Source organism: Nicotiana tabacum, chromosome 20 (genome assembly GCF_000715075.1).
Source record: "Nicotiana tabacum cultivar K326 chromosome 20, ASM71507v2, whole genome shotgun sequence".
NCBI lineage: Eukaryota > Viridiplantae > Streptophyta > Magnoliopsida > Solanales > Solanaceae > Nicotiana > Nicotiana tabacum.
The window spans coordinates 60,803,723-60,825,952 of record NC_134099.1 but is presented as its reverse complement, the minus strand read 5'-3'; positions in this window follow the sequence as shown (position 1 = coordinate 60,825,952).

The following is a 22,230-nucleotide window of genomic DNA, read 5'->3' as shown; positions in this document are numbered from 1 at the left end:
TTCGTCCGTGAACGAATCAAGAAACATACCTGAAGCCTCAAACATGTGAGGATATCTTCTCCGCATCTCCCGCTTGGTCTCCCAAGTAGCCTCCTCTACTGGCCGACCTCTCCACTGCACTTTCACTGAATCTATATCCTTTGACCTCAACTTCCGAACCTGACAACCCAAAATAGCTACTGGCTCCACATCATAGGTCAAATCATCATCCAGCTGAACCGTGCTGAAATCCAGAACATGAGACGGATCCCCAATATACTTCCGGAGCATAGAAACATGAAATACCGGATGTACACTCGACAAGTTGGGTGGCAAAGCAAGCTCATAAACCACCTCCCCAATCCTTCGAAGCACCTCAAAAGGCCCAATGAACCGCGGACTCAATTTCCCTTTTTTTCCAAATCTCATAACACCCTTCATGGGCGAAACCTTCAACAAAACCTTCTCGCCAACCATGTAGGACACATCTCGAACCTTCCTGTCAGCATAACTCTTTTGTCGCGACTGCGCTGTACGAAGCCTCTCCTGAATTACCTTCACCTTCTCCAAAGCATCCTGCACCAAATCAGTCCCCAATAGCCTAGCCTCACTGGGCTCAATCCAACCAACTGGAGATCTACACTGCCTCGCATACAAAGCCTCATATGGAGCCATCTGAATACTCGGTTGGTAGCTGTTGTTATAAGCAAACTCTGCAAGTGGTAGAAATTGATCCTATGACCCTCCGAAATCAATGACACAAGCACGCAACATGTCCTCTAATATCAGAATGGTACGCTCGGACTGTCCATGTGTCTGAGGATGAAAAGTTGTGCTCAACTTCACCTGAGTACCCAACTCTCGCTGCACAGAGCTCCAAAACTGCAGAGTAAACTGAGTGCCCCTATCTGAAATGATGGAAACTGGGACACCATGAAAATGAACAATCTCCCAGATATATATCTATAGGTAGTACACACATGAATAAAGTGCGCGGACTTGGTCAACCGATCCACAATCATCCAAATAGCATCGAACTTTCTCAAAGTCCGTGGAAGTCCAACAACAAAGTCCATAGTGATCCTCTCCCACTTCCACTCGAGAATATCCATCTGCTGAAGCAAGCCACCCGATCTCTGATGCTCATAGTTCACCTACTGACAATTGAGACACCGAGCTACAAATCCCACAATATATTTCTTTATTCTTCTCCACCAATAGTGCTGCCTCAAATCCTGATACATCTTCGCGACACCCGGATGAATGGAATACTGCGAGCTATGGGCCTCATCCAGAATCAACTCCTGAAGCCCATCCACATTGGGCACACAAATCCGGCCCTGCATCCTCAACACCCCATCATCACCAATGGTCACATCTCTAGCATCATCATGCTGAACTCTGTCCTTAAGGACAAGCAAGTGTGGATCATCATACTGACACTCTCTGATGCGATCATATAAGGAAGATCGAAACACCACACAAGCCAATACCCGAATGGGCTGCGAAATATCTAACCTTACGAATCGATTGTCCAAGGCCTAAACATTAACCGCAAGAGGTCTCTCCCCAACTGGAACATATGCCAAACTCCCCATACTCATTGCCTTTCGGCTCAAGGCATCGGCCACCACATTGGCCTTTCTCGAATGGTACAATATAGTGATATCATAATCCTTAAGCAACTCCAACCATCTCCGTTGCCTCAAATTAAGATCCTTTTGCTTGAACAAATGCTGAAGACTGCAATGATCAGTGAACACCATACAAGATACGCTATACAAGTAATGCCTCCAAATCTTCAATGCATGAACTATGGTAGGCAACTCCAAATCATGAACAAAGTAGTTCTTCTCATGGGGCTTTAATTGACGAGAAGCATAAGCAATAACTCTACTCTCCTACATCAAAACACAACCAATGCCAACCTCGAAGCATCACAATACACGGTATATGAACCTAAAGCTAATGGAAAAACTAACACTGGAGCTGTAGTCAAAGCTGTCTTGAGCTTCTGAAAGCTCTCCGCACACTCGTCCGACCATACAAACAAAGCACCCTTCTAAGTCAACTTGGTCAAGGACGATGCGATAAATGAGAATCCCTGAACAAACAGGAGATAATAACCCGCCAAACCAAGAAAACTGCGAATCTCTGTGGCTGAGGACGGTCTAGACAACTCTGAACCGCCTCTATCTTCTTCAGATCAACCTGAATACCCTCAATGGACATCACGTGCCCCAAGAAAGCCACTGAACTGAGCCAAAACTCACACTTGGAGAATTTTGCATAAAGCTTCTCCTCCCTCAATCTCTGCAACACAACTCTTAAATGCTCTGCGTGCTCCTCCTGACTACGCGATTACACCAGAATATCATCAGTGAAGACTATGACAAAGAATCAAGATAAGGCCAAAACACGGTGTTCATCAAATACATGAACACTGCTGAGGCATTGGTCAACCCAAAAGACATCACCAAGAACTCATAATGACCATATCGGGTCCTGAAGGCTGTCTTAAGAATATCTGAATCCCTAATCTTCAACTAGTGATAACCCAAACGGAGATCAATCTTGGAGAACACTTTCGCTCCCTGAAGCTGGTCAAATAAATTATCAATGCGAGGCAAAGTATACTTGTTCTTAATTGTTACCTTGTTCAATTGCCTATAATCAATGCACATTCTCATTGTGCCATCCTTCTTCTTCCCAAATAGAACCGGCGCACCCCAAGGTGACAGACTAGGCCAAATGAACCCTTTATCAAGGAGTTCCTGAAGCTGCTCCTTTAACTCTTTCAACTCCACTAGTACCATACGATATGGCAGAATAGAAATGGGCTGAGTGCCCGACACCAGGTCAATACCAAAATCAATGTCCCTGTCCGGTGGCATGCCCGGCAGGTCTGCAGGAAACACATCGGGAAAATCCCTCACAACTGGAACAAAATCAATACAGGGAGCCTCAGCTCCAACATTCCGCACAAAGGCTAGATACGAAAGACAACCCTTCCCAACCATACGCTAGGCCTTCAAGAAAGATATCACTCTACTAGGAACATAACTAGTTACACCTCGCCACTTGATCCGTGGCACACCCGGCATAGCTAATATGACTATCTTAGCATGACAGTCCAGAATAGCACGACACTGAAATAACCAATCCATGCCTAAAATGACATCAAAATCCACCATGCTCAATAGTAATAGATCCACTCAGGTCTCCAGACCCCCAATAGTTACCACACACGACCGATACACACGATCTACAACAACAGTATTGCCCACTGGGGTAGATACATGAATAGGTAAATCAAGAAACTCACGTGGTGTACCCAAATAACTAGCAAAGTATGATGACACAAAAGAAAAGGTGGAACCTGGATCAAATAATACATAGGCATCTCTGTGGTAGACTAAAATAATACCTATAATAACATCATCTGAAGCGATAGCATCGGGTCTGCCTAGGAGTGCATAGAAATAGGCCTGACCGCCCCCTGATCGACCTCCCCCTCTAGGACGACCCCTGGCTGGCTGACCTCTACCCCTAGCTGGCTGAGAGGGTAGTGGTGAAGAAACTGGCACTGAAGCCGATGACTGACCTCTCTGCTGAGATGAACTAGCAAAACGACGAGGACATTGCCTCCATATGTAACCCATCTCGCCACACTCAAAACAACTCTCAAGTGCTGGACAAGGAGACTAAAGGGAACCTCTCGCACCGGAGTGACTAGTAGATGCACTCAGCATAGAAGAGCCCTGAGCTGATGGAGCACGAGATAAACTCTGAGCTGGAAGGGTGCTGAGTGATGACTAGCCCTGCTAAGATCCATGATAACCATGACCCGAAGATGCCCCACGATAACCTGGGTGAGCTGACTGAGCAGACCTGAATGAACGGCCTCTGATGTGTTGAAACTAGCCCCTCGAAGAAGCACCACTATAGCTGCTAGATCCTCGAGGCCTCTTGGCCTCCCTCTCCTCTCGCTCCTGACGACGAATAGACTCAATCTCATGGGCGATATCAACAATCTCCTCGAACGTAGCACCAGTCACCCTCTCCTTGGTCATGAGAATACGGAGCTGATAAGTAAGACCATCAACAAACCTCCTAATCCTCGCTTTATCTGTCGGGATCAGCCAGATGGCATGTCGATCTAACTCAAAGAACCTCAACCCATACTGCGACATGGTCATCTCCCCCTGACGCAACCACTCAAACTGCCTACGCAGCTCCTCTTTGCGCAACTGCGGCACATACTTCTCTAGAAAGAGAACGGAGAACTGCTTCTAACTAAGGGGTGCTGCACCAACAGGCCTACGCCTCTCGAAATCCTCCCACCAAGTGAAAGCAACTCGTAGAAACTGATAGGTGGTAAAAGCAACCCTGTTGGTCTCCAGAATACCTACAGTACGAAGCATCCTCTAACACTTATCCAAAAAGCCCTGGGCATCCTCGCCCTCTGTGCCACTGAAGGTCGGAGGCTGCAATCTACCAAATCTTTCCAACCTACACTGCTTATCCTCCGGCATGACAAGAACCACATAGTCCTGAGCAACTGCAACCGACTGGGTTGGATGCGCCCCCAGCGTCTGAAGTCCCTACACGACCTACTCAGGTGTGCGAGCGAGAGTTTGATTGCCTCCCCAGGCCTGTGAAGTAGTTGCGTCTGTAGTGGCTAAAACTGCCTGAGCCAGGCCAGTGCAAACTGATAAGATCTGTGCCAAGGCCTCCTGAAGACCCGGAATCACGATGGGCACAACTGGTGCCTGAGCTGGTGCTGCTGAAGCATCCATAGCTGGAGCCTGATCCTGAGCTGGGGCAACTGGTGGATCCACAGGTGCTGCTCTCTCTGCTCTGCCTCTTCCATGACCACGACTGTGTCCACGGCCTCTAGTGGCTACAGCAAGTGGCACTGGTGGTCGTCCACCCTGTCCGGTAGCACGTGTCCTCACCATCTGTGAGAGAATAGAATAACAGAAGTTTAGTACTCGGATCAACAAGTTCGCACAACAAGAATTTCAAGAATATGAAGTTTTTCCTAAAGGTTCTGCAGCCTCTCGAGGATAAATACAGACGTCTACTACCAATCCGCGAAACTCTACTAAACCTGCTCATGACTCGTGAGACCTATGTAACCTAGGCTCTGATACCAACTTGGCACGACCCTAACCCGGACCCGATCGTGATGGCGCCTCTTGTGAAGACAAGGCCAGCCAACTATTCCCAATTTAACGTTAAACAATTAAGCAATAATAAAATAGCCTAAGCCATGATTAATAATACGAAGTAGCAGATAATATCAATAAAATATGGAAGTATAACCCAACACAGCTCTAACCGGAGTGTCACAAGTCACGAGCATCTAACAATACGAAATCCTCAAATGTAACTACAGAGTTTTAAATACTGAGCTAAGGACATAAAGGAAAGAGATAGGGAGGAGCTCCGGGATGCGAACGCCAATAGCTACCTAAAGACTCCTCGAGATCCGCCTGAAGCTAGAATGAATCAGCACTCGTGAGCGGGACCAACTATGCCTGTATCTGCACACAGGAGTGCATGGAGTAAAGTGAGTACTCCAACTCAGTGAGTAACAAATGTAAATACAGACTGAAAGCAGGAAATCATATAGGGCACAAAGCATTCTATAATGAAGCAGTAAAACCATTTCAAAACAGTAAAATAGTGAAAGATAGGTAAAATCCTTTAACTCAAAATTTAACTTCATGAAAAAGCCCTTTTCAATGATTAAGCATGTAATTGACAATCAATTATGAAAAGTAAACACATAAAGGCTCGCCCCTCGGGCATAGTATCGACAAATCTGCCCCTCGGGCAACATCTCAAAACGGTACCAGCCCCTCAGGCTCAATCTCACATTACAATGGGTACCCGCGCTCACTGAGGGTGTGCAGACTCCTAGAGGGGCCTCTTACGGCCCAAGCGCAATAACAAGCCATCTCGTGGGATCAAACTAGGCCCTCGGCCTCATGTCAACCAAGCCACCTCGTGGCATACATATCTCAAGCCCTCGACCTCAAATCAGTATCAGTGTTTCCTCACAACATAGGCCCTCGGCCTTACTCAGTCAAAAATCCTCACAATCCCCTCGGGCAATAGTAAAACAGTGTTTCTCAACCCAAACATCATTTAAAATATCATTTAAGTATTAAAACTGAGTAAACATAGCTGAGTAGCAAAACAGTGGAAAATAACATGACCGAGTTTAAGTATAAAGTCAAAACAGTGAGAAAATATCAATAAAAATCCCTGAAGGGTTCAAGTAGTTGGCACTAGGCCCATATATGGCATTCAACCCAAATAATGATGATAGCAAATAGTTTTCAATCAAATACGCAGTAAAATCATCAATCGGGACGGACCAATTCACAATCCCCAATAGTGCATGACCTCACGCTCGTCATCAAGTGTGTGCCTCACCTCAATATAGCACTACGATGTGCAATCTGGGGTTTCAAACCCTCAGAACATCATTTACAATCATTACTCACCTCGAACCGGATAAATCTCTAGTTCGCGATGCCTTTGCTCCTCAAATCAGCCTCCACGCGCATCGAATCTATCAAAAAAAAGAACGAGGACGTCAAAGTATGCTAAGGGAATAAAGCCCAAGCGAAAACAATCAATGAAGGGCACAAATCCCGAAATTACCAAAACCCGACCCCCGGGCTCACGTCTCGAAAGTCAGAAATTTTTTCATCAATAGATTCCTCATCTCCCCACGAGTCTATGCATACCAAGCATGCTAAAATCGGAGTCCAAATGACCCCTCAAATCCTCCTTTAAAGACCACTTAAACTCAAACCCTAATCCTCCATTTTTAGCCCTTTAATTCCTTTAATTATAGCCTTAATCCATGAAATACTACCATTGAAATGTGTTTTAGGTCCAAAATCCTTACCTTAGCGAAGTTCTCTTGAAATCTCCCTTCCAAAACGCCCAAAAGCTCTCAAGTCGAAGTCCAAAAATGGTGAAATAACCCAAAATTTGCGAAGGACTCTTTTTAATTCTTCTGCCCAGTTGTTCCGCATCTGCGGCCCCATCGCCGCTTCTGTGGTACCGCATTTGCGGTAAATCCTCCTCTTCTGCGGAATTCACTTAAGAGCCCAACAATCGCATCTGCGATACCCCTTCCATATTTGCGACTCTGCATATGCGGCCATGAGTGCTTCTGCGGTCCCTGACAAATCCTCCTCGTCCGCTTCTGCGGCCAATCCAACGCATATGCGGCGCCCCACCTGCGGTCCCCAATCCGCAGGTGCAAAAATACCAGAAGCAGCAATATCAGTTGCTGCTAAAAAATACAAACCTCACCGTTAACCATCCGAAATCACCCCGAGGAACCCGACACCTCAACCAAAAGCACAAACATAACCCAATACCTTACACAAACTTGTTCCAATCATCAAAACACTTCAAATAACATCAAATCAACTAAACACCTTGGATTCAAGCCTAAGTTTCTAAAATCTTCCAAATTCCGCTTTTGATCAAAAACCCGACCAAACCACATCCGAATAACCTAAAATTTTGCACACACATCCCAAATGACACAACGAAACTACTGCAACTCTCAAAATTCCATTCCGACCCCTATATCAAAATCTCACCTATCAACCGGAAATCACCAAAATATAAACTTCACCAATTCAAGCCTAAATCTACTCCAATTCTCCAAAATCCATTCCGATCACGCACTTAAGCCATAAATTACCTCCCGAAGCTAACCGTACCATCGGAACTCGCATCCGAGCCCTCTAACACATATGTTAACATCCGGTTGACTTTTCCAACTCAAGTTTCCTTAAAAGAGACTAAGTGCCTCAAACTTTACCAAAATCATTTCGGACTCGATCCGACTAACCCGATACCATAAAACATGGATAACGAAGCATAAAGAAGCAGAAATAGGGGAAACGCAGCGGTAACTCATGAGACGACTGCCCGAGTCGTCACATCCTCCCCAACTTAAACAAACGTTCATTCGCGAATGAATCAAGAAACATACCTGAAGCCTCAAGCATGTGAGGATATCTGCTCTGCATCTCCTGCTCGGTCTTCGAGGTAGCCTCCTCCATGGGCCGACCTCTCCACTGCACTTTTACTGAAGCTATGTCCTTTGATCTCAACTTCCGAACCTGACGACCCAAAATAGCTACTGGCTCCACATCATAGGTCAAATCATCATCCAGCTAAACCGTGCTGAAATCCAGAACATGAGACGGATCCCCAATATACTTCCGGAGCATAGAAACATGAAATACCGGATGCACACCCAACAAGCTGGGTGGCAAAGCAAGCAAATAAGCCACCTCCCCAATCCTCCAAAGCACCTCAAAAGGCCCAATGAACTGCGGACTCAATTTCCCTTTCTTTCCAAATCTCAAAACCCCCTTCATAGGTGAAACCTTTAACAGAGCCTTCTCACCAACCATGTAGGAAACATCTCAAACCTTCCTGCCATCATAACTCTTTTGTCGCGACTGCACTGTACGAAGCCTCTCCTGAATCACCTTCACCTTCTCCAAAGCATCTTGCACCAAATCAGTCCCCAATAGCCTAGCCTCACCGGGCTTGAACCAACCAACTAGAGATCTACACCGCCTCCCATACAAAGCCTCATATGGAGCCATCTGAATACTCGACTAGTAGCTGTTATTATAAGCAAACTCTGCAAGCGGTAGAAACTGATCCCGTGACCCTCCGAAATCAATGACACAAGCACGCAACATGTCCTCTAATATCTGAATAGTACATTCGGATAGTCTGTCCGTCCGAGGATGAAAAGCTGTGCTCAAGTCCACCTGAGTACCCAACTCTCGCTGCACAGACCTCCAAAACTGCGAAGTAAACTGAGTGCCCTATCTGAAATGATGGAAACTGGGACACCATGCAAACGAACAATCTCCCGGATATAGATTTCTGTCAACTGCTCTGAAGAATAGGTAGTATACAGAGGAATAAAGCCGATCTATAATCACCCAAATAGCATCAAACTTTCTCAAAGTCCATGGAAGCCCAACAACAAAGTCCATAGTGATCCTCTCCCACTTCCACTAAGGAATATTCATCTGCTGAAGCAAACCACCCGGTCTTTGATGCTCATATTTCACCTGCTGACAATTGAGACACCGAGCTATGAACCCTACAATATCTTTCTTCATTCTTCTCCACCAATAATGCTGCCTTAAATCCTGATACATTTTCGCGGCACCCGGATGAATGGAATACCACGAGCTATGGGCCTCCTCCAGAATCAACTCCTGAAGCCCATCCATATTGGGCACACAAATTCGGCCCTGCATCCTCAACACCCCATCATCACCAATGGTCAAATCTCTAGCATCATCATGCTGAACTCTATCCTTAAGGACAAGCAAGTGCGGATCATCATATTGGCGCTCTTTGATGTGATCATATAAGGAAGACCGAGACACCACACAAGCCAATACCCGACTGGGCTCCAAAATATCTAACCTCACGAACCGATTGGCCATGGCCTGAACATCAACTGCAAGAGGTATCTCCCTAACTAGAATATATGCCAAACTCCCCATACTTACTGCCTTTCGGCTCAAGGTATCGGCCACCACATTGGCCTTTCTCGGATGGTACAATATAGTGATATCATAAACCTTAAGCAACTCTAACCATCTGCCTCAAATTAAGATCTTTTTGCTTGAATAAATGCTGAAGACTGCGATGATCAGTGAACATCTCACAAGATACGCCATACAAGAAATGGCTCCAAATCTTCAATGCGTGAACTATGACAACCAACTCCAAATCATGAACGGGGTAGTTCTTCTCATGGGGCTTCAACTGACGAGAAGCATAAATAATAACTCTACCCTCCTGCATCAAAACACAACCAATGCCAACTCTCGAAGCATCACAATACATGGTATATGAACCTGAAACTAATGGTAAAACTAACACTGGAGCTGTGGTCAAAGCTATCTTGAGCTTCTAAAAGCTCTCCTCACACTCGTCTGACCATACAAATGAAGCACCCTTTTGAGTCAACTTGGTCAAGGGCAATGCGATAGATGAGAATCCCTGAACAAACCGGCTATAATAACCCGCCAAACCAAGAAAACTGCGAATCTCTGTGGCTGAGGACGGTCTGGGCCAACTCTGAACCGCCTATATCTTCTTCGGATCAACCTGAATACCCTCATTGGACACCATGTGCCCCAAGAAAGCCACTGAACTAAGCTAAAACTCATACTTGGAGAATTTTGCATAAAGCTTCTCCTCCCTCAATCTCTGCAACACAACTCTCAAATGCTCTGTGTGCTCCTTCTAACTACGCGAATACACCAAAATATCATCAATGAAGACTATGGCAAACAAATCGAGATAATGCCAGAACATGCTGTTCATCAAATGCATGAAAGCTACTAGGGCATTGGTCAGCCCAAAAGACATCACCAAGAACTCATAATGACCATATTGGGTCCTGAAGGCTGTCTTAAGAATATCCAAATCCCTGATCTTCAACTGGTGATAACCCAAACGAAGATCAATCTTGGAGAACACTCTCGCTCCCTAAAGTTAGTCGAATAAATCATCAATGTGAAGCAAATGATACTTGTTCTTAATTGTTACCTTATTCAATTGCCTATAATCAATGCACATTCTCATTGTGTCATCCTTCTTCTTCACAAATAGAACCGGCGCACCTCAAGGTGACACACTAGGCCGAATGAACCCTTTATCAAGGAGTTCCTGAAGCTGGTTCTTTGACTCCTTCAACTCCGTTGGTGCCATATGCAATAGCATAGAAATGGGTTGAGTACCCGGCACCAGGTCAATACCAAAATCAATATCCCTATCCGGTGGCATGCCCGGCAGGTCTGCAGGAAACACATCGGGAAAATCCCTTATAACTGGAACAAAATCAATACAGGGTGCCTCAGCTCTGATATCCCACACAAAAGCTAGATACGAAAGACGACCCTTCCCAACCATACGCTGGGCCTTCAAGAAAGAGATCACTCTACTAGGAACATAATCAGTCACACCTCTCCACTCGATCTGTGGCACACCCGGCATAGCTAATGTGACTGTCTTAGCATGACAGTCCAGAATAGCACGACATGGAGATAACCAATCCATGCCTAAAATGACATCAAAATCCACCAAGCTCAATAGTAATAGATCCATTCGGGTCTCCAGACCCCCAATAGTCACCACACACGGCCGATACACACGGTCTACAATAACAGTATCGCCCACCGGGGTAGATACATGAACAGGTAAATCAAGAAACTCACAGGGCGTATCCAAATAATGAGCAAAGTATGATGACACATAAGAAAAGGTGGAACCTAGATCAAATAATACAGAGACATCTCTATGGCAGACTGAAACAATACCTGTAATAACAGCATCTGAAGCGATAGCATCAGGTCTGCTTGGGAGTGCATAGAAACGGGCCTGACCGCCCCCTGATCGGCCTCCCCCTCTAGGGCGACCCCTGGCTGACTAACCTCCACCCCTAGCTGGCTGAGCGGGTGGTGGTGAAGAAACTGGCGCTGAAGCCGATAGTTGACCTCTCTATGGAGATGAACTAGCAAAATGGTGAGGACACTACCTCCACATGTGACCCATCTCGCCATACTCATAATAACTCTCAGGTGCTGAGAAGGGGACTGAAGGGTACCCCTCGCACCGGAGTGACTAGTAGATGTACTCGGCATAGAAGCTCTAAGATGATGTAGCACGAGGTGAACTCTGAGCTGGAAGGGCGCTGAGTGATGACTGGCCCTGCTGAGATCTATGATAACCATGGCTCGAAGATGCCCTACAATAACCTGGGCGAGCTGACTGAGCAGGCTTGAATGAACGGCCTCTACTGTGCTAAAACTGGCCCCTCGAAGGAGCACCACTATAGCTGCCAGATCCTCGAGGCCTCTTCAATCTCACAGGTGATATCAACAACCTCCTCGAACGTAGCACCAGTCACCCTCTCCCTGGTCATGAGAATACGGAGGTAATAAGTAAAACCATCAACAAACCTCCCGATCCTCGCTCTATTTGTCGGGACCAACCAGATGGCATGTCGAGCCACCTCAGAGAACCTCAACTCATACTGTGACACGGTCATCTCCCCTTGATGCAACCACTCAAACTGCCTACGCAGCTCCTCTCTGCGATAATGTGGCACACACTTCTCCAGAAAGAGAATGGAGAACTGTTGCCAGGTAAGGGGTGCTGTACCAACAGGCCTACACCTCTCGAAATCCTCCCACCAAGTAAAAGCAACTCCTGAAAACTGATAGGTGGTAAAAGTGACCCCACTGGTCTCCAAAATACCTGCAGTACGAAGCATCCTCTAACACTTATCTAAAAAGCCCTGGGCATTCTCACCATCTGCGCCACTGAAGGTCGGAGACTGCAATCTACAAAATCTCTCCAACGTACGCAGCTCATCCTCCGACATGACAGGATCCATATTGACTTGAGCAACTGTAACCGGCTGGGCTGGATGCGCCCCCGGCGTCTGAAGTCCATGCACGACCTGCTCAGGTGTGCGAGCGGTAGGAGTCTGATTGCCTCCCCCAACCTGTGAAGTAGTTGCGGCTGTAGTGGCTGAAACCGCCTTAGCCAGGCCAGTGCAAACAGATAAGATCTATGCCAATGCCTCATGAAGACCCGGAATCACGATGGGCACAGCTGGTGCTGCTGAAGCATCCATAGCTGAAGCTTGATCCTGAGCTAGGGCAGCTGGTGGATCCACAGGTTCTGCTCTTCCTCTACCATGACCACGACCGCGTCCACGATCTCTGGTGGCCTCAACAGGTGGCACTGGTGGTCGTCTACCCTGTTCGATAGCGTGTGTCCTCACCATCTGTGAGAGAATAGAATAACAAAAGTTTAGTACTCAGATCAACAAGTTCGCACGACAAGAATTTCAAGAATATGAAGTTTTTCCTAAAGGTTCTGCACCCTCTCGAGGATAAATATAGACATCTCCGTACCGATCCGCGAGACTCTACTAAACCTGCTCATGACTCGTGAGACCTATGTAACCTAGGCTCTGATACCAACTTGTCACGACCCTAACCCGGACTCGATTGTAATGGCGCCTCTCGTGAAGACAAGGCCAACCAACTATTCCCAATTCGACGTTAAACAGTTAAGCAACAATAAAATAGCCTAAGCCATGATTACTAATACGAAGTAGCAGATAATATCAATAAAATACGGAAGTATAACCCGATCACAGCCCTAACCGGGGTGTCACAAGTCACGAGCATCTAACAATACGAAATCCTCAAATGTAGCTACAATAGTCTATTACAGAACTAAAACAAGAGAAAATAAGATAGAAGGAGAAGCACTGGGCTGCGAACGCCGATCAGCTACCTAGAGAATCTCCGAATCCGCTTGAGCTGGAAGAATCAACACTCGCTAGCGGGACCTGAAACGCCTGAATCTGCACACAAGATGCAGGGAGTAAAGTGAGTACTCCAACTCAGTGAGTAATAACAATAAATGAAGGCTCAGCGATAAGAAATCACGTAAAAGCACATCAACATGCTATAAAGAAGCAGTAAAACCATTTCAAAACAGTAAAACAGTGAAAGATAGGTAAAATCCTTTAACTCAAAATTTAACTTCATGAAAAAGCCCTTTTCAATGATTAAGCAGGTAATTGACAGTCAATTATGAAAAGTAAACACATAAATGCTCACCCCTCGGGCACAGTATCGACAAATCCGTCCCTCGGGCAACATCTTATAACGGTACCATCCCCTCGGGATCAATCTCATAATCACAATGGGTACCTGCGCTTATTTTGGGTATGCAGACTCCTGGAGGGGCCTCTTACGGACCAAGTGCAATAACAAGCCATCTCGTGGAATAAAACTAGGCCCTCGGCCTCATATCAACAATGCCACCTCGTGGCGTACATATCTCAGGCCCTCAGCCTCAAATCAATATCAGTGTTTCCTCACAACATAGTCCATCGGCCTTACTCAGTCAAAAATCCTCACAATCCCCTCGGCAATAGTAAAACAGTGTTTCTCAGGCCAAACAACATTTAAAATATCATTTAAGTATTAAAACTGAGTAAACATGGCTGAGTAGTAAAACAATGGAAAATAATATGACTGAGTTCAAGTATAAAGTTAAAACAGTGAGAAAATATCAATAAAAATCCCTGAAGGGTTCAAGTAGTTGGCACTAGGCCCAAGTATGACATTCAGCCCAAATAATGATGATAGCAAATAGTTTTCATTCAAATACGCGGCAAAATCATCAATCAAGATGGACCAATTCACAATCCCCAATAGTGTATGACCCCATTCTCGTCATCAAGCGTGTGTCTCACCTCAATATAGCACTATGATGTGCAATCCGGGGTTTCAAACTCTCAGAACATCATTTACAATCATTACTCACCTCGAACTAGCTAAATCTCTAGTTCGCGATGCCTTTGCCCCCGGGGTCACATCTCGAAAGTCAGAAATTTTTACATCAATAGATTTCTCATCTCCCCACAAGTCTATGCATACCAAGAACGCTAAAATCGGAGTCCAAATGGCCCCTCAAATCCTCCTTTAAAGGCCTCTTAAACTCAAACCCTAATCCTTCATTTTTATCCCTTTAATTCCTTTAATTACAGCCTTAATCCATGAAAAACTACCATAGAAATGTGTTTTAGGTCCAAAATCCATACCTTAACAAAGTTCCTTTGAAATCTCCCTTCCAAATCATCCAAAAGCTCTCAAGCCGAAGTCCAAAAATGGTGAAATAACCCAAAATTCGCGAAGGACTCTTTTTAATTCTTCTACCGAGTTGTTCCGCATCTGCAGCCCCATCGCCGCTTCTGCGGTACCGCATTTGCAGTAAATCCTCCGCTTTTGCGGAATTCACTTAAGAGCCCAATAGTCGCATCTGCGATACCCCTTCCGCATCTGTGACTCCGCAGATGCAGCTATGATTGCTTCTGCGATCCCTGACAAATCCTCCTAGTCCGCTTCTGCGGCCAATCCAACGCATATGCGGCGCCCCACCTGCAGTCCCCAATCCGCAGGTGCAAAAATACCAGAAGCAGCAATATCAGTTGCTGCTACAAAATTCCAACCTCTCCGTTAACCATCCGAAATCACCCCGAGGAACCCGACACCTCAACCAAAAGCACAAACATAACCCAATACCTTATACAAACTTGTTCCAATCATCAAAACACTTCAAATAACATCAAATCATCTAAAACACCTCGGATTCAAGCCTAAGTTTCTAAAATCTTCCAAATTCCACTTTTGATCAAAAACCCGACAAGACCACATCCGAATAACCTGAAATTTTGCACACACATCCCAAATGACCAAACGAAACTACTGCAACTCTCGGAATTCCATTATGACCCCTATATCAAAATCTCGCCTATCAACCGGAAATCATCAAAATATCAACTTCGCCAATTCAAGCCTAAATCTACTCCACACCTCCAAAACTCATTCCGATCACGCTCTTAAGCCATAAATCACCTCCTGAAGCTAACGGCACCATCAGAACTCGCATCCGAGCCCTCTAACATATAAGTCAATATCCGGTTGACTTTTCCAACTCAAACTTCCTTAAAAGAGACTAAGTGTCTCAAACCTTACCAAAATTTTTTCGGACTCGATCCGGCCAACCCGATACCATATAATACAGATAACGAAGCATAAAGAAGCAGCAATGGGGAAAATGGAGCGGTAACTCATAAGACGACTGGCTGGGTTGTCACATACGGGCCCGATACCACAAGCTTTGCATAACATTTCACTTTCAAAAACCTTTATATTTTTCAGAAAACAATTTCTTTCAAAAATTCATTTCTCGGGCTTGGGACCTCGGAATTCGATTCCGGGTATACGCCCAAGTCCCATATTTTTCTACGAACCCTCCGGGACCGTCAAATCATGGGTCCGGATCCGTTTACCCAAAACATTGACCGAAATCAAATTAATTCATTTTATAGTCAAAATTTATCATTTTTCACAGATTTTCACATTTAGGCTTTCTGGCTATGCATCCGGAATGCGCATAGAAATCAACGTGATGCTAAAAGAGGTTTTTAAGGCCTCGGAACGCAGAATTTTATTTTAAAACAAGTGGTGACCTTTTGGGTCATCACATTCTCCACATCTAAAACAATCGTTCGTCCTCGAACGGACAGAAGAAGGAAGTACTTGAGTCGGGGAAAAAATGGGGATAACGGCTCCACATATCGGACTTGGACTCCCTGGTCGATGCCTTTGGAGGCTGACCTCTCCACTGAACATGAACAGAAGAAAAACTCTTCGATCTCAACTGACGAACCTGCCGGTCTAGAGTAGCTACCGGCTCCTCCTCATAAGACAAGTCCTTGTCCAACTGGACAATGCTGAAATCTAACACGTGGGATGGATCGCCGTGATACTTTCAAAGCATGCACACATGAAACACTGGATGCACGACTGACAAGCTCGGCGGCAATGCAAGTCTATAAGCCACCTCTCCCACTCGATCAAGAATCTCAAACGAGCCAATGAACCTAGGGCTAAGCTTGCCCTTCTTCCCAAATCTCATCACGCCCTTCATAGGCGACACTCAAAGCAATACCCGCTCACCGACCATGAATGCCAAATCACGAACCTTACGGTCGGCATAACTCGTTTGCCTGGAGTGAGCTATACAAAGCCTATCCTGAATGATCCTGACCTTATCCAAGGCATCCCGAACTAGATATGTACCCAACAACCGAGCCTCTCCCGACTCAAACCATCCAACCAGAGACCGACATCGCCTATCATACAAAGCCTTATACGGGGCAATCTGAATACTCGACTGGTAGATGTTGTTGTAGGCAAACTCTGCTAAAGGCAAAAACTGATCCCACGAGCCTCCAAAGTCAATGACACAAGTTCGGAGCATATCCTCCAAAATCTGAATAGTCCGCTCGGACTGTACGTCCGTCTGAGGATGAAATGTTGTGCTCAACTCAAACCGTGTGCCCAAATCTTGATGAACTACCCCCTAGAAATGTGAGGTAAACTGTGTACCTCGATCCGAAATGATAGACTCGGGCACACCATGAAGACGAACAATCTCCCGGATATAGATCTCAGCTAACCTCTCGGAAGAATAGGAGACTGCCACAGGAATAAAATGCGCTAACTTGGTCAGCCTATCAACAATAACCCACACTGCATCGAACTTCCTCTGAGTCTGTGGGAGACCAACAACAAAGTCCATAGTGATACGCTCCCATTTCCACTCAGGAATCTCAAACTTTTGAAATGAACCAACGGGCCTCTGATACTTAACCTGTTGACAATTCAAAACACCGAGCCACATATGCAACGATATCCTTCTTCATTCTCCGCCACCAATAATGTTGCCGCAAATCCTGATACATCTTCGCGGTGCCCCGATGAATAGAGTATCGGGAACTATGGGCCTCCTCTAAAATAAACTCTCGAAGCCCATCCATATTAGGCACACAAACTTGACCCTGCAATCTCAAAACTCCATCATCACCTAAGGTAACCTGCTTGGCACCTCCCTGCTGCATCGTATCTCTGAGGACACACAAATGGGGATCATCATACTGCCGATCTCGGATACGCTCCAATAATGAAGAGCGAGCAACTATGCAAGCTAACACAAGGCTGGGCTCAGAAACATCCAACCTCATGAACTGATTGGCCAAAGCCTGAACATCCAAAGAAAGCGCTCTCTCACTGACCAGAAGACAAGCAAGACTGCCCATACTAGCTGACTTCCTACTCAAAGCACCGGCCACCACATTGGCCTTTCCCGGGTTATATAAGATAGTGATATCATAATCTTTCAACAACTCTAACCACCTCCTCTGCCTCAAATTCAACTCCTTTTGCTTGAACAAATACTAAAGACTTTTGTGATCCGTGAACACCTCACATGCCACGCCATACAGATAATGCCTCCAAATCTTCAACGCATGAACAATGGCTGCCTACTCCAAATCATGAACCGGATAGTTCTTCTCATGAATCTTCAACTGCCATGAAGCATAGGCAATGACCTTGCCATCCTGCATCAACACTGTACCAAGTCCAATACGAGATGCATCACAATAAACTGTGTAAGGCCTTGAACCTGTGGGCAATACCAACACCGGTGTCGTAGTCAGAGGTGTCTTGATCTTCTGAAAGCTCGCTTCACACTCATCCGACCATCTGAACTGGACACCTTTTTGGGTTAATCTGGTAATCGGGGCTGCGATAGATGAAAACCCCTCCACGAACCGATGATAGTAGCCTGCCAATCTCAAGAAACTCCGAATCTCTGTAGCTGACGCTGGTCTAGGCCAGTTCTTGACTGCCTCAATCTTCTTCGGATCAACCTGAATACCCTCCACTGATACAACATGACCCAAGAATGCAACTGAACTTAACTAGAACTCACACTTTGAGAACTTAGCATATAACTAACTATCCCTCAAGGTTTGAAGAACCACTCTAAGATGCTGCTCGTGCTCTTCCCGACTGCGGGAATAAATCAAAATATCATCAATGAAGACTATCACGAATGAATCCAAATAAGGCCTGAACACTCAGTTCATCAAATCCATGAAAGTTGTTGGGTCATTTGTCAACCTAAATGATATCACCAAGAACTCATAATGCTCATACCGAGTGCGGAAAGCTGTCTTAGGGACATACGATGCCCTAATCCTCAACTGATGGTAGCCAGATCTCAAGTCAATCTTCCAAAATACCTTGGCACCCTGAAGCTGATCAAACAAATCATCAATCTTCGGTAATGGATACTTATTCTTGATTGTAACTTTGTTCAACTGCTAGTAATCTATACACATCCTCATCAATCCGTCCTTCTTCTTAACAAACAATATCGGCGCACCCCAAGGTGAAACACTTGGCCTAATGAAACCCTTCTCAAGCAAGTCTTACAACTATTCCTTCAACTCTTTCAACTCCGGTAGGGCCATGCGATACGGCGGAAAAAAATGGGTTAAGTGCCTAGAGCCAAATCAATGCAAAAGTTAATATCCATGTCGGGTGGCATACCCAACAGGTCTGAAGGAAAAACCTCAGGAAACTCACGAACAACGGGCACATAATCAATGGAAGGAACCTCAGCACTAGAATCATGTACATATGCCAAATAGGCCAAACACCCATTCTCGACTATACGCCGAGCCTTCACATAAGAGATAACACTACGAGTAGAATGACTAGGAGTCCCTCTCCACTCTAAATGAGGCAAACCTAGCAAAGCTAAGGTCACAGTCTTGGCATGACAGTCCAAGATAGCGTGGTAAGGTGATAACTAGTCTATCCCCAATATAACATCAAAATCGACCATGTCCAGAAGAAGCAAATCTACGCGAGTCTCAAGACCCCAATCACAACTATATATGAACGATGGACTCGATATACCACAATAGAATCACCCACCAGTGTAGACACATAAACAAGAGCACTCAAAGAATTACTAGGCATGACTAGATACGGTGCAAAATAAGATGACACATACGAGTATGTAGACCCTGGATCAAATAACATTGAAGCATCTCTATCACAGACCATAACTGTACCTATAATAACCGCATCTGAAGCCTCAGCCTCGGGCCTAGCTGGAAGAGCATAACATCGGGGCTAGGCCCCACCACCTTGGACTACATCTCTGGGACGGCCTGCTGCTGGTTGGCCTCCACCTCTAGCGGCATTAGCTCCACCTCTAATACCTCTACCTCCACCTCTAGCACCTCTACCCCCACCTCTAGCTGGTTGGGCGGGCTGTGGGACACCTGGTGCCTGAACTATGGCACGGGAACCCTGATGCTGAGAGATACTTGGTGCTCGAGGGCAAAACCTAGCAATATGACCCATATCACCACAAGTGTAATAAGCCCTGGCTGCTGAAACTGCTAGCCCTAACGACTGGAATGACCACCCTGGAAACTCTGAAGTGGCGGTACATTGATAGGAGCAGGTGGTGCACTGTAGGACTGCTGATCAGAATACTACATCTGAGGACCACGACCACATGAAGTACCATGAGAAACCTAAAGTGCTGACTGAAAAGTCTTAGAAAGATGGCCTCTACCATATGAATCCCTACCTCCAGACGAGGTACCACTGAATCGGCCTGAATGATGGGGCCTCTTGTCCGACCCATGACCACCTCCCTATGACAGAACCATCTCCACTCTCCTAGCCACATTGGCCGCCTCCTAGAAAGAGATCACACTCTCTACCTCCCTAGCCATCTGAAGATGAATCGGCTAAATAAGTCCATCAATGAACCTCCTCATCCTCTCTCTCTCTCGGTGGGAAGTACGATAAGAGTATGACGAGCCAAGTCGATGAATATGGTCTCATACTGGGTAACAGTCATAGAACCCTCATGGAGGTGCTCAAACTGCCTCCGATAGGCCTCCCTCTGAGTAATAGGGAGAAACTTCTCCAGAAATATCTGTGCAAACTGCTCTCATGTCAAGGCTGGTGATCCGGTTGGCCTAGCTAAGCAATAATCTCTCCACCAAGTCTTGGTGGATCCAAATAAGCAAAAAGTAGCAAAATCAACCCCATTGGTCTCAACTATCCCCATGATCCTAAGAACCTCATGACAACTATCTAGACAATCCTGGGGGTCCTGAGTAGATGTACCGCTGAAAGTAGTAGTAAAGAGCTTGGTGAACCTATCCAACCTCCACAAAGCATCGACAGACATAGCTGCTCCATCGCTGGTATGAGCTACCACACCCGGCTGAATTGCTCCAACTGGCTAGACCGTTGGAGTCAGAAACTGGGGAGCTACCTGCTCCGGAGTACGAGTAGCAAGAGTCTGGGCTCCTCCTCTAGCCTGAGAGACGACTGGTGCTACAGGACGCAAGCCTGCTCGGGTGACGCTCTCCATGAGGCCCACCAGACTGACCAGAGCATCCTGAAAAACTGGGTAGCAATAAACCCCTCTGGGACCTAAGCTGGGCCCACTGAAACTGTTGGGGCCAGAACCTCATCATCAAAGTCAACCTAAGGCTCTGCCGCTGGTGCTGCTGCTCGGGGCTGAGCTCTACCCCTACCTCGGCCTCTAGCATGGCCTCGACCTCGCCCTCTGCCCCTCGTGGGAGCTGCTGCTGGGAGCTCGGGCTGCTGGTCAGTAGATGAGGACGCGCATGTTCTCGCCATCTGCAAAAGAACAGAGTGGAAATTCAAATAGCATTGTGAAACCAAACCGCACGACAGGAAAGAATAAATGTGAAGTTTTTCCTAACTCTGTAGCCTCTGGGGGATAAATACAGACGTCTCTGTACCGATCTCTCAGACTCTACTAAGCTTGTCTGTGAACTGTGAGACCCATGTAACCTAGAGCTCTGATACCAACTTGTCACGACCCGGATTTTCCACCCTCGGGAGTCGTGAAGGCACCTACTAAAGTGAGCTAGGCAAGCCAATCATTTAACTACTTATTTCATTACTCAATTATTTCTTTAAAACAAATATAAGACGATAACATGAAAATAGCGAAACTTTAAATAATTAAGCGGAAGATAATAATTATATATCTGAAATCTGCATCTATTACAACTCTTAAAACCTAAAGCACCCAAAACCTGGTGTTACAGTGTCACAGACGGTCTAAGATTTACTACATACAAAGTTTGAAGAAAATGACAATACACTGTTTCTGAATAAAAGGAAAATGAAACAGGAAATAGGAATAGAGGAGACGCCAGGGCCTGCTGACGCCTGCAGGTCTATCTTGGATCTTCACATGGACTATAGGTAGCCTCCACACTATGGTCCAAAAGCTGCTCCGGGATCTGCACAAAGTGTAGAGTGTAGTATCAGCACAATCTATCCCATATGCTGGTAAGTGTCTAGCCTAACCTCGACAAAGTAGTGATGAGGCTAGGACCAGACTACCAAATAAACCTGTGCAGTTCAAATACATATACAACGGAAAGAAATACAGAAATAACCAGTCAATATGGGAGGGGGAGCATGATGTGGAGGAGATAATAATTTCGAATAGAAAGATATCAAGTAATGAAAGAAATAATATAACTCGGATATCAATAAAGAATCAAAAATCAACAAATGCACGACATCACCCTTCGTGCTCTTACTCTCGTCCTCACCAAAGCAATCATATAATAAAATGTACATGCCATCACCCTTCGTGCTTTTACTCTCTTTCCTCACCATATAATTAATATAATCGGCACGG